The sequence below is a fragment of the Erpetoichthys calabaricus genome, chromosome 5 (genome assembly GCF_900747795.2).
Source record: "Erpetoichthys calabaricus chromosome 5, fErpCal1.3, whole genome shotgun sequence".
Lineage (NCBI taxonomy): Eukaryota > Metazoa > Chordata > Cladistia > Polypteriformes > Polypteridae > Erpetoichthys > Erpetoichthys calabaricus.
Window position 1 is genome coordinate 80,880,631 of NC_041398.2, and position 15,260 is coordinate 80,895,890.

The 15,260-nt window shown below is 38.1% G+C and overlaps 1 protein-coding gene across 1 annotated transcript in view; it reads left to right on the forward strand.

Moving 5' to 3' along the window:
* LOC114651748 (N-alpha-acetyltransferase 15, NatA auxiliary subunit) overlaps window positions 1-15,260 on the forward strand; it is a 122,616-nt gene that overhangs the window by 12,331 nt on the left and 95,025 nt on the right. The gene's annotated exons all lie outside the window — the stretch shown is intronic.

The following is a 15,260-nucleotide window of genomic DNA, read 5'->3' on the forward strand; positions in this document are numbered from 1 at the left end:
GCTCAATTCAAGATTATTAATATTCTTGAGAGGAACCTAGTTTATTTGGGCTTCTTTTTTATTGCCTCCAACAGCGTCTCTGCAGTTTTGTGCTTGCATCTCATTTGTGTTTTGGAGATAATGAAATTCTAAAGGTGAAAATGTATCATGTGGCTATATAAAAGGTAGTCCAAATTTAAGTATTTATCAAATGCAGGGGAGAAATGCATACTCCAGTGTGTAAATATCCAGCAGCAAGAGCTGGTGAACTTCATTTAATCTCAGTGAAGAAACTGAATTACAGATATTACCATAGCATTTATTGAGTGAGGTAAAACCTTAATCTTAAGTTTTCCAAAGTACTTTATTGACAATAAGAAAGCTGACTCTACAAAAGCAAAGTTTTGCCTCCTGTATATTTTGAAATAGTTTCCATCATTCTAAGGGATGTTGGTTATAGAAAAATTGTGCAATGTTTGCTTTTGTTTTGTAAGTATACATTTGTTACCTAAGCATAAGATTAATTCTAATACTACCCTGAAATGCAGAAGCATAGAATGCCCACGTCTCAGTACTAACTTAAGCACATGTAGACAATGTAGAGATATTAAGACATGTATCCCAGGAAAGTACACTTATTGATTCAAGATCTAGTATAAATCCCAGAAGATGTTTTCCAAGGACCACTACGCTTTTGAGAGCAAGTCAGAAAATTGACCTTTATAGCATTAAGACTGTCATCGTGTCCAAATCTGTTGTCTTGATATTCATAATAATGAATGATGATAGGCTTGCTGTAGGAATCTTAGGTAAGATTTCTTCAGGATGATTCAATAAGTTTATCAAGTTTCTTGGCAATCTGTCACATTAAATAACCTTAATTCTGAAAAAATAGATCTGTTTCTTTAGAAAGTGGTTTGGACTTTTTTGAACCTAGAATTGAACTTTAGCAATGCCAGTACCTTGCAAACAAAGTGATCACAATAACAGTTTTCAGTTAGTGCAATTGCAAAGGTTTCTCTAATAACCAGTTAACATGTAAACATGACTAAGGATAAGCTAATGGAGTTTACCATTAGGACAGTGATGAAACTGTTGTTGAAAATGGGGCTTTGAGCCATATGTGAATAATAAATTGGTCATTTCAAACAGAAAAAATCTAATTGTATCTAGATATAAAAATGTATTCGTTTCTATCTGAAATTTCTTGGTGTCCCTAAACCTTTGAGTGGTATCTATGTAGAGTGAAAGCACACAAGATACAATTATCGCAGCAAACATTAATCATCAGGCTATTTTTTAGAACCCTAATCTGTTAAAGTTTGGGTTTAAAGGCAGTAGTGATGCAGACTCCTACTCGGGTAACACAGTAGTCGCTTCCAACTCCATAGCCCTGATGTCCTATGTCTCCACTGACTGGAGAATTTCTGCTTAGCAGAGCAGGAGCCTGAACAAAATGCATGTGTAAATTTAAGTAAGCAGTGACTTGAGTATGGCAGGGTTATGCAAATAAAAAAAATCTAAATGTTAATATTAAATAGATTTTGTGAAGATATACAACAATCTAACCATGTCAGAAAAAAAAAAATGAAATAAGCTTATTCCTAGTGGGGCATGATTTGCCTGAACTTGATGTTCTCTTCTTACTGTAGATTCTGCATACTTCAGAGGGAAACTGTGTAAGAGACATGATTGAATGTGCACTTGTTTTTTTCCTTCTAATGCGTCTGTGCCGAGTGTCTGTTCCTAGTACGAGAAAGTGAATTAACCTTATACTATTTTATATATTCTATGGATTTGCCCATTGACTTGTAGATTATGAATTTTTCATTGGCAATGCAAGAAATCTTGCTGTGTTTACTACTGACATTAAGGGATCTTCATTTATGATGAAGAGACGTAACTAACTTAATTATTACAGTTACTGTGTATATCACAGTATGATCTATGTACATATACAGTGCTTTCCAAGTTTAATCCAGTTTAGGTGCTTCTGTTTCCCCAATTCCATAGGTTAGCAGTGGGTCTTTTCATAAAGACCACTTTAATCAATTACAGTAATAATAATACATTTTTATTTATATAGTGCCTTTCCTATGCTCAAAGCACATCACAGAATTGAATCAGGGAAAAAGCAAGATCAAATACACAACATTGTATACAAAATAATTTTAGCATAAAACACTAAATTTAGATAAATTGTAAGAAGCATCAGGACAGAGAGGTTAAACTGAAAGAAGGGTCAGAATGTCATGTACGTTAGGTGATTTTTTTTTTTTTTTTTTTTTTATGAATGAACCACCCTTTATTAAGTACAGGTAGTCGTCTACTTACGACCACGTTCAGTTCCGACGGAACTCGCAAGTCGATTAGATGTAAGAATATATATTCAAACCTAACTGTATGTATAGTATTATGTAATAAGTCCCTTAAGTCATATTGTTTTATTTTCCTTTTTATCATCATTCTTAGCATGTAGTGTAGATTTTCTATCATTTCTTTGTAAATTATTTTTTATTTTATTATTTTGTTTCATTATTACTGTTGCTCACATGGGTACTGCACCCTGAACAGTTTCACAAATCCTTTCTTTGTCTGTGTCTTGTTATGCCATCAATGTGAGCCTCTCCAAGTTTTCAGTGTGAACTGTGAGGGGGAGGAGTTGTAGCAGCAGAGTTTGGGCACTCATATGTTTTCTGTTTTAACATTTCAGCCTGTTAATAATAAATATAAATTGATAAAGAGGTCAGTGTGGTTTCATTACCACTTTGTGACCAATGCAAAAGCTTCGGAGGTTAACGGGATTCAAAGCCAAAGCACAGCAATACAGTTTGTTTAGTGGACACAATTACAGTGGGATAAATTAGGTCATATGTGTTTGAATTTGCTTTCTTTCCACCCTTATACTGCTTGATCCCCTTCATTTTTGTATAGATAAATTGCCTTTTTTCCTGTAATTTTAAGACAAATGTAACTGAATGTAGTCAAAACATCTGCAGGTGATAAACTGAAATTGTTATGAATGAATCACGGCATACAGAGCTGGCATGGTGAAAACTGTTGTTTGCCCGTGTAACACGCTAGCGGTCTTAAGTTGTATGATAATAAGATGCATAGGTCATAAGTTGACAACTACTTATACCTCCATTATTAAAGTGAACAATATTGTGCACTTTTATGTATATGAGAGGAGAGGTTGGGAGCATGCGCTGATAGTGTGTTGCCACCACATGACGGACCGCCTGAATTGGGACCCGAGTGCAGAGGGTGAACAAATACATTTATGTATTAAGCTAACACCTTTTATCCAAAGTGATTTGCAACATTTGAGATGCAACTGGTTACATTTCTTTTGTTTTTTCATTTGAATCACAGACCGGTGGAGTGACTTGCTCATGGTCATACAATGTAAATAGCAGTATGTGAGCCCACAACCTCAGGGTTTGAAGTCCAAAGCGTTAACAACTATGCCACACTAGTGAAAGCAGCTTTTAAATACAGTTATACCCATCATCTAGTTCCCCAACTATCATATAAGTAAGTTGGTATTGGCGTTTATAAATATCAAATTACAATACAGAACTTGAAATTTAAGTGTGATAGACATTGGCATCCCCCAGTGTAACAACATCTGGCAGAAGTGTCGGGGCTCGTTTGTACTTCACGCTCAGAACACGTACGTGCCCGCATCATGGGTGCCACGCGTTCCCATCGTTCATTTGACACGTCCTCAGAAATTACCGTGACTAGTGCTGGGTGGTATGACCAAAATTCTATATCACGGTATTTTTCAAAATTATACCGGTTTCACGGTATTGGACGGTATATTTTTCCCATGCATGAGTGGATGTTAACCACATTTTCCACTGCAATTACTGGCTAAGAATAACCTATTCCACTGTTGTGAGAATTGTACATTGCACAAAATTTTTTTTAATGTGCACACAAGTATTAATACAGGTGTGCATGGCCCCATAAAGTGATAGTTTTCAAGAGGGTGGCACTAATGAAGAGAAGGAATCACATTGCATGACAGATGCAGTCAAAATATTGAGCCTTTTTATTGAACACAGTTTGCAAACAACTTAAACTAAAATTTTGACAACATATTTTCAACCACCCAAAGAGGCATTTAGACTTAGTAATATATCCAGAGGTGCTTGTCAAAAGTTGTATTGCACTGAACATGTCTTAGAAAAGGAATAAATAGTAAATATTTTTTGTAAACCAACTACACTTTCTGTTATTGTTAATAATCTCTATCCACTGACACGTTAAAGTGACTTTTTAAACAACTTTACCATCATTAAACTGCATAATATTTAAACTAATAAATAATAACAAAATAAATAATAGTATTATTATTGGAAGTTGCACTATTACTTCCAAGACTTTAAGCCCAGGTGCATTACACAGTATTCAAATTAAAATAAAATAAAACAAGTGCATCTTGGTGATGACATCTTTACCAACTGAACCGTCATTAAGGCAAACTGCATTAATATGGTCTTTATTTTTTTCTCCAGCCTTCTGGAGTTTTTTTTTGTTTTTTCTGTCCACCCTGGCCATCGGACCTTACTCCTTTTTATGTTAACTAAGGTTGTCTTATTTTAATTTCTTATTTGTCTTTTATTCTTCTTTTCTTCATTATGTAAAGCACTTTGAGCTACTTTTTGTATGAAAATGTGCTATATAAATAAATGTTGTTGTTGTTGTTGTTGCTTCAAGCTAAGCTATATACATAAATAATAAAACTGCAGCTTGCATTTAGAAGCATATTAGGGCCACGGTGAAATAAAAAAAATACGGACACAGTGAAGAAAAAAAAAATTATGTCGAGAATAAAGTCGACATGTTGACTTTATTCTTGACATTTCCACTTTAATCTCGAAGCTTAAAGCATCGAGATTAAAGTCAACATTTCCACTTTATTCTCATAGTTTATTTTGTCATTAAAGTAGAATATCGTAACTAAACTTCATCCTAAAAATCAATGTTTAATTTACTAGATTTTCTCAAACCCCATCATAAGTTAATGTAGCACATAGGTATGTATGTTACATTTTGCAGATAAATCGTTAATTTCATTTAAATAATGAATACTGTTAATGATTGTACACATGGGGGTGACACGGTGGCGGAGCGGTAGCACTGATGTCTCACAGCGAGTCATGTTGCTGGTATTCCCTGCCTGGAGTTTACATGTTTTCCTGCTGGGTTTCCACAGTGTGCTCTGGTTTCCTTCCAAAGATATGCAGATTTGGTGACACTAAAATGATGCTAGTGTATGTGAGTGCTTGTATTCACCTTGCGATGTGCTGATGCCCCATCTAGGGATTGTTTCTGCCTCATGCCCAATGCTAGCTGTTATAGGCACATCCCTGGATTGATGGATTTAATCATTAAACATCCTTTTCAGAGATATTGCTGTAAGGTGTCATCGGAATTTAATGGGTGTTCCAGGCAATTCACAACACAACAAAGCCAAACCAGTTCTCACCATGATAATATCTCGCACTGCCACCTGGTGGATTCTTCCAGAATTACGTAAAGTATGCGCAAAAGTATAAACAGTAAAACGCTTGCGTAGCAGGAGCGTCCACTGGAGCATGCGTCACGTCACATGAAGTATAAACCTGGTCTTATAGTCTTAGGAGGATTTCAGCATTAGGTATATACAGAATGATATTATGGACTGATTTATTCTACCTTGTGCACATTCCAGTTTTACTCTCTGACATGTTCTCTCCATTAACTGAAAAAATAATACTGAAATATGTGTACAGTAATCACTACTCGATCGCGGGGGTTGCGTTCCAGAACCCCCCACGAAAGGTGAAAATCCGCGAAGTAGAAACCGTATGTTTATATGGTTATTTTTATATTGTCATGCTTGGGTCACAGATTTGCACAGAAACACAGGAGGTTGTAGAGAGACAGGAACTTTATTCAAACATTGCAAACAAACATTTGTCTCTTTTTCAAAAGTTTAAACTGTGCTCCATGACAAGACAGAGATGACAGTTCCGTCTCACAATTAAAAGAATGCAAACATATCTTCCTCTTCAAAGGAGTGCGCGTCAGGAGCAGAGAATGTCAGAGAGAGAGAGAGAAAAGCAAACAATCAAAAATCAATAGGGCTGTTTGGCTTTTAAGTAGCACCACCGGACAAAGCAGCTGCAAGGAGCAGAGCAATGTGAAGGTAGTCTTTCAGCATTTTTTAGAGGAGCGTCCGTATCCTCTAGGCCAGTGTGTGAACAGCCCTTCTGCTCACACCCCTTCCGTCAGGAGCAGAGAATGTCAGAGCAAGAGAGAGAGAGAAAAGCAAACAATCAAAAAGCAATACGTGCTGTTTGATCTTTTAAGTATGCGAAGCACCGTGCGGGAAGCATGTCTCTTGACAAAGCAGCTGCACAGAAGGGAGCAACGTGAAGGTAATCTTTCAGCATTTTTAGACGAGCGTCCGTATCGTCTAGGGGTGCGAACAAACCCCCTGCTCACACCCCCGTCGTCAGGAGCAGAGAATGTCAGAGTGAGAGAGAGAGAGAGAGAAAAGCAAACAATCAAAAATCAACACGTGCTGTTTGATCTTTTAAGTATGCGAAGCACAGTGCGGGAAGCATATTGCTTGACAAAGCAGCCACATGTAAGCCCAGCAAGGAAGAGAGCAATGTGAAGGTAATTTTTCAGCGTTTTTTGAGGAGCGCTGTTTGATCTTTTAAGTATGCGAAGCACAGTGCGGGAAGCATATTGCTTGACAAAGCAGCCACATGTAAGCCCAGCAAGGAAGAGAGCAATGTGAAGGTAATTTTTCAGCGTTTTTTGAGGAGCGGCCGTATCCTCTAGGGGTGCGAAAAGCCCCCGTGCTCACAATATATTTGAGGAGTTTTATTTAATACGTAATACGCGCTCTGGTTGGGTAGCTTCTCAGCCATCTGCCAATAGCGTCCCTTGTATGAAATCAACTGGGCAAACCAACTGAGGAAGCATGTACCAGAAATTAAAAGACCCATTGTCTGCAGAAATCCACGAACCAGCAAAAAATCTGCGATATATATTTAAATATGCTTACATATAAAATCCGCGATATATTGAGGGATTACTGTACTGTTTAATTAATTACTTTGAAGATCTTTTAGGATATTTTAGTTTAAACATTCTTTATAGCTGTTTTTTTTTTGTTTTTTTTACAACATGCTTTTAAAATCAGGCTTGTCAGTGAATCACTCTAATGTTTGTAACATTTGCTATTTTAAGATCTATATTTGCATTATTAGCTGGTTAAAAAACTAAAGAGTAATACAGTGGAACCCCAGGTTACGAGTTTAATCCGTTCCAGAACCGAGGTCGTAACCCGATCTGCTCGTAAACCGAACAAATTTTCCCCCATTTAAAATAATGGAAATGAGATTAATCCGTTCTAGCCCTCCCAAAAAGTCCCCAAAATATCATAAATAATGGAAAAAAAACATGTTTTTAAATAAACAAACATCAAAATACTGTATTAGTAAATATAGTTAAATAAAAGATAAACCAACTTAAGAAAATGTAATCTTACCTTGGCGGCAGATAACGGAGAGTTGCTGAGGAAGGAAGGAGGGAGGGAGGGAGGACTGGCTGCATTTTCGGCACCTTCACATCAAAAAAAACTAAAATTGAACTTTCTTAACTGTACGTACGTACATGAATTGTAAAAAAATAAACTTTCTTAACTTTAAACTTAGCCTAACACTTAACATTACGTACGTATGATTTTTTTTTTTATGCTAATCATCTGTTTTTGCCTTTTTGGCTGCACTTTCGGCACCTTCACTTATAGCAGTTTCAGTTTTAGTACAAAGATACCTATGCAACGACGTTTGCTTTTGCCTGCTTTTTAAAAGCTTACGGAAGTGAGCCAAGCAGGTGTCATCATAATTTGCTGCAGAACGACTAGTTGCAACTTTTTCTGGATGTTTCTTTTCAATGAAACTTGTAACCTTCTCCCACATTCCCAGCACTTCTTTAATTTCACTTGTCGAAATTTTCTCTGTCTCGACTTCCTCCTCACTACCGCTGATCTCTTGCAGAGCCTCTGTACGTTGCATGTCCTGCAGCTCAAGCAACTCCTGTGTTGAGAGTTCCTCCTCATGTTCCTCGACAAGCTCGTTGATATCACCCTCGTCAACCTGCAGACCCATCGACTTGCCGAGGGACACGATTTCATGCACTGGATCTACGTCGGGCACGTTGGTCTCGGTCTCGGTATCAAGACCAAATCCTTCAAAGTCCCTCGCTGCAACCGCATCAGGCCATAACTTCTTCCATGCAGAATTCAGTGTTCTTCTGGTCACTTCTTTCCACGCCAGGTCAATCATGCGTAGGCATTGCATGATGTTGAAATGTTCTCTCCAAAACTCTCGGAGTGTTAGCTCCGTATTTTCTGTCACAACGAAGCATCGTTTGAACAGATGCTTCGTGTAGAGCTTTTTGAAATTGGAAATGACCTGCTGATCCATCGGTTGCAGGATTGAAGTCGTGTTGGGTGGGAGGTAGAGGACTTTTATGAATTGATATTCTTCCCGGATGTTGTCTTGGAGACCGGGCGGGTGGGCTGGAGCATTGTCGAGGACGAGTAACGCTTGCAGAGGCAGTTTGTTTTCTTGAAGATACTTCTTCACCGCAGGTCCAAAGCAGAGATTTACCCAGTCGATGAAGAACTGCCGCGTAACCCATGCCTTTGGATTGGCGCGCCACATCACTTGCAGTTTTTCTTTAAGAATCCTGTGAGTCTTAAAGGCTCGAGGATTCTCTGAATGATAGACTAGCAGTGGCTTCACTTTAAAGTCACCGCTAGCATTTGCACACAATGCAAGGGTGAGGCGGTCCTTCATCGGCTTATGTCCTGGCATCTTCGTCTCCTCTGCTGTGATGTACGTCCTACGGGGCATTTTCTTCCAAAATCTTCGCAATTAAAAACTTGCTGGGGGATGTAACATTCTGCCTCGATGAGCTGCGAGAAACGTGTGATGAACTCGCCAGCTGCCTTCTGGTCTGCACTTGCTGCCTCGCCATGTCTTACGACAGAGTGAATGCCTGATCGCTTCTTAAATCTGTCGAACCATCCATGACTAGCCTTGAATTCTGGTTCTACTACATCCGTAGATGTGGATGGTTCTTTCTGCTTCAGGTCATTGTAAATGATGCGAGCTTTCTCGCTTATGACTGTTTCAGTAAGTATATCTCCTGCCAACTCTTTCTCTTTTATCCACAATAACAGCAGGTTTTCCATTTGTTCGTGGATAGCCGACCTTTGCTGTGTAATTATGGTCATGCCTTTTGCTACTTTTACACTCTTTATGGTCTCCTTTTGCTTTAGTATTGTGCATATCGTGGACGTACTGCGGTCGTAAATTTTGGCGAGTTCCATCACACGCACACCTCTCTCATGCTTTTTTATAATTTCCTGCTTCAACTCGACTGACAGCATCCTTTTCTTCTTGCTGCTGTCCTTTCCACTTCCTACCTTCTTTGAAGACATGGTTAATGCCCAATATGTATGATATGGCTCTGGGTAGAAGGGGTAGAGGTTTCCGGGTAAGAAAGGCGAAGTGGAAACTAGCAGTGACGTTTCGGAGCTCGGCTCGTAAAACGGGCAAGCCTCGTACACCGGGCAGAAATTTTGCTCGGATCGCGGCTCGTAAACCGAATTACTCGTATACCGAGCTGCTTGTAAACCGGGGTTCCACTGTATTTAATGGGTGAATGAAATTGATTCAGTTTTCCAATGTTACAGAACCATGGAGCATTAATTTTCCCAATCTGTCTTTCCTTTTTTTTTTTTTTTTTTGTTTTTTTAAACATTGGTACAAACTTAATTTTCTGTGTGAAATCAATTTAGTCACCTTTACATTAATCCATTGTTTCTGAACTCTTGTAAAACACATTTTGTTGTTTTGTTTCCAAAGTATTTTGCCATATATGAGTGACCAGACTTTATTGCTTAGACTGTGTACTAGTCCAGAAGTAGAATATTAACTGGACCTGCAGTGTAATTGGTAGACTAAATTACACTCGCCTATATACCTTTCAAATAAACTTGCTCAAAAAAATTAAAGGGACACTTTGAAAATACATCAGATCTCAATTGGGGAAAAAAATCATGCTGGATACCTATACTAATATATTGACTGGGTAATGTGTTAGGAATGAAAGGATGCCACATTGTTTGATGGAAACTAAAATTATCCACCTGCAGAGGGCTGAATTCAAAGACACCCCGAAAGTGAAAAAATGATGCGGTAGGCTAGTCTATTTTGCCGAAATTTCATTGCAATTCACACTTTCACGTCTGTCACATATGCTATGGGTGAACCTGCTCTCATCTGTGAAAAGCACAGGGTGCCAGTGGTGGACCTGCCAATTCTGGTATTCTATGGCAAATGCCAGTCAAGCTCCACGGTGCCGGGCAGTGAGCACAGGGCCCACTAAAGGATGTCGGGCCCTCAGGCCACCCTGATGAAGTTTGTTTCTGATTGTTTGGTCAGAGATATTCAGACCAGTGGCCTACTGGATTTTATTTTGTAGGGTTCTGCCAGTGCTCATCCTGTTCCTCCTTGCCCAAAGCAGCAGATACCGGTCCTGGTGATGGGTTAAGGACCTTCTACGGCCCTGTCCAGCTCTCCTAGAGTAACTGCCTGTCTCCTGGAATCTCCGTCATGCCCTTGAGACTGTGCTGGGAGACACAGCAAACCTTTTGGCAATGGCACGTATTGATGTGCCATTATGGAGAAGTTGGACTACTTGTGTAACCTCTGTAGGGTCCAAGTATCACCTCATGCTACCAGTAGTGACACTGACCATAGCCAAATGCAGAACTGGTGAAAAACAGTCAGAAAAGATGAGAAAGGAAAAATGTCAGTGGCCTCCACCTGTTAAACCGTTTCTGTTTTGGGGGCCGTCTCATTGTTGCCCCTGTAGTGCAGCGGTTCCCAAACTGTGGTATGTGGTACGCGGAGCCTTTTCAGGTGGTACGCATCGCGGTCCCTGAAATTTAATTTATCTGTGCAAAACCCTTTATGACAAGCCTGTTGTGAGCAAAAACCAATGAAACTGTTTAAATACAATAATACGTGGATTCCCAAATTTAGTGTGGTGTGCAATTTCGTCATCTGAATAAATAAAACCTATTATTCGAATCAGTATTTAGTTCATTTAACGCTGCCATAATTCCTTTTCGCGGAAGTCAACTTCTACTTCTTCATTGTTTGAGCTTTTGATGAAAGCACAATGCCGACACTATTTAGTCTTCGGTAACTCTGCCTCACAGAAACCACTCGCGTTTGTTGTTATACGTGCACTGCCGCTGTATCGCATCGTAGTCACTAGATCTAAGCACAAAGCCGATACCATTTCGTCTTCGGTAACTGCGTCACATACAGGCCGAAGGCAGGATTTAGTTTTGGGGCGGAATTTATCAATTTATGTACATGCACAAATTTTTTCATTAATTTTATGCATAATTTCTTCCAATTCTTTAACTTTTATTCAGATTTCAGGGAGGTTGTAGTCAGTATTGTGAATTTGCTGTATATTACCTAATTAAGAATTAATCACTCATTGCAGTACTTGCTTTTTAATTTTTTTGTTAAAATTCGGGTGGTATGCAACGCAACTCACTTAACCTCAGGTGGTACTTGACGTCCAAAAGTTAGGGAACCCCTGCTCTAGTGCACCTGTTATTAATTTCATTAGCGCCAAAGCAGCTGAAACTGATTAACAACCCCCTCTGCTACTTAACTGACCAGATCAACAGCCCAGAAGTTTAATTGACTTGATGCTATGCTCTGATTAAAAAGTGTTCCTTGAATTTTTTGAGCAGTATATTTAATATTCACTTTCATTATACTTGGTCTATGTTTATGAACATTAATATGGCTTCAAAAACCAAATAAATGACACAAATTTAGCATTTACATATTAAGCTATAAAATAATGTCATTTTGCCCATCCTGCTAAATGGCATAATCACAGTTTTGTATTAAAAAATGTAGCATCTCATTTCATCGTAAGTGTGGGCAAGTCATGCCACTTCATCTGAAGCTTATTTCAATTTTTACTTGCTCCAGCTGTTGGTAATTACAGTTTGCACAGTTCTTTATGCATATTAATACATGATGCATTGGAGACTTCCCTCCCATTCCTGTGAAGTGTATAAATCAATTTTAAAATCTCTACTACCCTCATTCACTTGGTGCCCAATGTGTGTGTTTATTTTGCTTAATGGTTAATCCAGGGCTACCTTATTATCATTATCAGTGGTGTTTGATATGAAATAGATATCCAGGTGTACTGTATTTTATCAGCTTCTTCAACAATTGCAGAGATGGACCAAACCATGTCCTTCTTCAAAATCCCAAGGCTCAATCAATCCTAAAATAATTTCTGAGAGCAAGTTGAGTGGTGGATCGGTATATTATATATATGAAAACAGTTTTGGAGGCTGGGAGTGGGGCATTGTGAGTTGTGCTAGTACGCTTATTGTTATTGTCAAGTCAAGTGGCTTTATTGTCATACCATCAGTACACAGTACAGTGGCACAAAATAACACTGCCCAGGACCATGTTGCAAAAAAATACATTAAGACTGAACAAGTGCAAGAAAGGTAAAAATGTTTGCTGTACTATAAATGGATAAATTAATAAATAATAGTAAGTGAATAAATAGTAATAATTTGAAATATAGTAATAATAAATGATAATAATAAAAAAACAATAATACTAACAAATGTAACAAATGTACAGTATGTAAATAAGCTACAGGGAGCAGATCTGAGGAGAAGGAGGCAGCACAGAGTTCAGAGTCCAGGCAGCCAAGGGGTAGAAGCTGTTGCAGAACCTACCAGAGCTGGTTTAGATGCTACAGTACCTATACCATGAGAGATGAGGGAGTGGTCCTTCACAACTCTATGGCTTTGCAGTGGGGTGTGGACGCATGAGTCTTCCTGAAGTTAACAGTCATCTCTTTTGTGTTGTCCGCATTAAGACGCATATTATTGCACTTGATGCCAGTCCATAAATCGTTGTATCTGTATCTGCATTATATATGCTGATTCATCCCCATTTCTGATAAGACCCTGCACTGCTGTATCATCCACAAACCTAATGATGGTGTTACAGCTGTATGCAGTATTGCCAGTGCTATTAAGACTGGAAAAGAAAAATGGTATTATCCCACACACTTCAAGCACTTGATTATTGTATGCTGTGGGAAGTTTAAATTAAATGAAATTTTAATTAAATTACATCTGAAATTTATTTTCTGTTGGCAGCAGTTGTCATTGGTACGTAGTACTTTGTTTTCCTAATTATTCATATCTCAGCATCATTTTTAGTTTCTAAGTTGCACTGTGAGCAAATGGGGGATCTCCTGTTATGTACAGGGAAGGGGTTCACATCGCTTGCATGATCTGTTTGCTGACTCTTGGTTTCTGTATCCTTTCGCATCTTGCTTCTCAGTCTCTTAAGCAAATAATATCTGGCCACATTTTCATGGTATTAAATTAGCTTTGCTGTATACCAAACGTGAGAAATTTAAGTCCTGGTTTTCTGGTAGTCAATAATATTTCATAATAAACTGACCTTTCTTTTCATCCGAGTACTAAATTGTTTTAACAGCAGAACCTTTTAAGGGGACCCATCCATCGAATTCTTATTTTTCAATCGTTGTCGAAACAAAGAACAAACTTTAATTTCTGAGCCAACATTTTGTGTTTTTAAGTTTATTCTCACTGTGTACTCACTCAAAACTGAACTTGCAGTAAAATTATTGCATGACTTGTTCTGGTTCATTATGGATACTGTGTGGAAGAGTGATGCCTATCAGGCATTACTGCAAGACTCAACATTAACATTCTTCTTTTTCACTTTTATTTCTATATCATGCTTTAATTGGGTGAGGTGCACTTTAGTGATAATCAGTTGTTCAAGTTCAAGTAGTTAGAAACTTGTTTTTATTAGTGAAAAATCCTAGAGGTATTCATGTGCACTTCCTCTGAATTGGTGTGGGTGAAATACAGTGCTTGTGCAACAACAGATTCCAGCGCAGAGTTTATTCAGCAATTCCAGTGTCTTCACAAATATTGTAGTAAACAGTAAAGATGCAGGGAATTCTTTCATTATTACGGTACATTATTACAGGGTTTTGGCACTTTAGCCCTAAGCATGGAGCATATACATATAGATAACAAAAGCCTTTAAGTAACCACCACCCACCCTGTGCATTCCTATCGAATAGCACGCACACTGTTTGGCTCCTGACACATACATTCATTGATTTATTTTCATTTCTGCATTGAAGAGATTCTTTCTTCTAAATGTAATGATTACCAGTTGAAAGTACAATTCATTTCTTCCTAACATATCATTCTGAAACCAGCTTATGTCAATTCAAGGTTGTTTTTGGAGTTTGTAGCATAACCCCAGCATGATTCATCCCTCAACAGAACACCAGCCTATCATAGTAATTTCACCATGTATCTTTTATAGTACTGGTCATGCAAACTTCATGCACGTATTGCAGGATTTTAGATTTGCAGCTGAGACAGCTATTTTCTTAGCCACAGATGTACCCATCCATCTTGCATGCTGTCTGGCAAAGTCCTTTGCCAGCAAAGGTGATTAGTCAGCTATATTTGTGGCAGAGTCAAGACCAAGGGAAGTTCCCTGGGGTCCACTATGCATGCTAGGAATGAAAAGGTTAAATAGTTAGCTACTAGCTATATTTAGATTAGTGCATGCATACTGAATATTTGTGTAATATCTACATATTTAGAAGAAGATTAACTTAATTCTCTTACTTTGTGATGCTTCAGTTTTTCATGAAAGGTCACATAAAGGTAAATAATTTTGGAGTGATTGGGACCATGTAGAGTGTTGAAAAGCATTTTTTTTGTTTTGTAATATTAAACCTCTCATTGATTCAAGCTTTAGACATTATATATTTTTTCTTACTGGTTCTAGGTTAGGCTTTTACTAGAAAGCACTAGTTCTCAAGTGATAGTATTATGCATTTGATACAGGTACCAGTAATGAGATCAGAGCAGTAGCGTTATGACAAATTTACACCACATAAAGGACCAGCCCCAATACAGCAAGCCAATATTTTTTTATGCCCATATTAATAAATGTCTGGTTTTGTATTGGTATAAAACCACACTGCACAGTGATTCAGTAGTCTTTGTGTTTTTAAATTACCTAAAATGGGAAGAACATTTTTATGCACTTCATCTGTGCAGTTCTGTA